Source organism: Phascolarctos cinereus, unplaced genomic scaffold, assembly GCF_003287225.1.
Source record: "Phascolarctos cinereus isolate Bilbo 61053 unplaced genomic scaffold, phaCin_HiC Scaffold_5;HRSCAF=322, whole genome shotgun sequence".
NCBI lineage: Eukaryota > Metazoa > Chordata > Mammalia > Diprotodontia > Phascolarctidae > Phascolarctos > Phascolarctos cinereus.
In genome coordinates this window covers 461,992,483-461,994,493 of record NW_027555958.1, presented here as the reverse complement: position 1 = coordinate 461,994,493, position 2,011 = coordinate 461,992,483, and the positions used below count along the sequence as shown (strand labels likewise).

Below are 2,011 nucleotides of genomic sequence, written 5' to 3'. Positions count from 1 at the left end.
CCACCACTTGTAGCCTGCTTTCTTCCACAGCCACACTCACCTCTGACTGCCTGGCTGCTGTTTTCTGATCCAACCAAGTATGCTGACTTTCTCCTTGTCTATAATGTGTCTTGTGCTTCTTCTAAATCTCCTACCTAAAATTTCCTCCCCCCTTTTCTTCATGAAGCCACTTCCTGTCCTTCACAGACTTTTGCCTAGGAAGCCTTCTCTGACTGATCCTGCAGAAGAGCCACTTAGTCCTCACCCAGGATACGGGGATGAGTTCTGCATGGCCTCTCTGTGCCCATGCACTTTCCACTACGCTTGCAGCCTTTGTGGATGGAGTCAAGGTCCTCAGAAAAGCTTCCACTGCAAGATAAATGAACCAGAAATAGAAAAGAGAGGAGCAGAAAGAAGAGGAACAAAAAGAGCAGAAAGAAGAGAGTGATAAAGATAAGTTAAATGATGATGTACAGTGTACATGCTATTCTCAGGACAAAGAAGGATAAAAGAAAAGAAAAAGAAGAAATAAATGGATGGAAAAGAGAGCAACAAGAAAAAAACCACTTCAGTTCAGTTCAATTTAATGCAGCCAATATTTATTAGGTATTGTCTGTATGCCAGGCCCTGTGCTGAACACCAGAGAGAAAAAGGCAAAAATGAGACAGCCCCTGCCCTCAAGAAGCTTTCAATCTACTGGCAGGAAATACGTAAATACACTTATAAGTAAACACTATAGGCAGATACGTATGAATACATATTTATGTGTGTATACATGTGTGTATATATATATATACGTATATATATATGTATATGTATATATAACATATGTATACTCTACCTAAATTACTGGTATTTACTAACAACTAAAATAAGTGAAAAAAAGCTAATAAGTAAATATTATATATATACATATATATATATAATAGGTATGTATTGTGTTATATATAACAAAGTAATTTCAGGCAGGAGGGTAGAATATCGACATTAACAACAGGGAAGATTAAGCAAGGCCTTATAGAAGAGGTTTACCTATCCCTTAAAAGGAATTAGGAAGGGGCAGAGGAAGAGGGAGAGCATTTCAGGGATGAAAGCAGCTTTTGCCAGGCAGGTGGGTGGGGCAGTGGATAGAACTCCAGGGCTGGATTCAGGAAGACCCGAGTTCAAATCCAGCCTCAGACACTTGCTAGCTGGGTGACCCTGTACAAGAGTGCCAGCATGGGAGTCGACATCCACCATAACCAGGACTGGAAGGTCCGGAGCAAGGAGCTCAAGAGCCAGGACACCTACCTGGGGCTGCTGGTGAAGTTCTACTGGTTCCTGGCCCATAGAAACAACTTGACTTTCAACAAGATTGTCCTGAAAAGGCTGTTCATGAGCCGGACCAACTGACCCCCTCTGTCCTTGTCCTGAACGTTCAGGAAAATGAAGCTGGCTGGCAGGGAGAACAAGACGGTTGTGGTTGTTGGGACCGCGACAGATGATGTGAGGATCCAGGACATCCCCAAGCTGAAGGTATGTGCCCTTCGTGTTACTAACAATGCCTGGAATCACATCCTCAAGGCTGATGGGAAGATCCTTGCCTTTGACCAGCTGGCCATGAGCTTACCCAAGGGCCAGGGCACTGTCCCGCTGTCTTGTCCCTGGAAGGGCTGTGAGGTATACAGGCATTTTGGGAAGGTACCGGGCACTCCCCACAGCCACACCAAACCATATGTCCAATCCAAGGGCTGAAAGTTTGAGCGTGTCAGGGACCTCTATGCCAGCCGATGCTACAAAAACTAACTCCCTTCCTCCTTGTTACATTAAAGATTTTTGGACAAAAACAAATAGTACCTACCTGCAAGGGCTGTTATGAGGATCAAATGAGATGATATCTATAAAGTGCTTGGCACATACATAGTAGGTGCTATAAAAATACTAGCTACTATTATTATTTTGCAGAGACATGGAGGCGGGAAATGGATGATATATGGAAGGGGCAGCAAATAGACCCTACTGAGAGAAACACACAGTGTGTTAGGGGGAATGA

The 2,011-nt window shown here is 43.7% G+C and overlaps 1 pseudogene; it reads left to right on the top strand.

The window, feature by feature from the left end:
- The first annotated feature begins 1,114 nt into the window (after window positions 1-1,114).
- LOC110212905 (large ribosomal subunit protein eL18 pseudogene) lies at window positions 1,115-1,764 on the top strand (annotated as a pseudogene).
- Window positions 1,765-2,011: the final 247 nt, after the last annotated feature.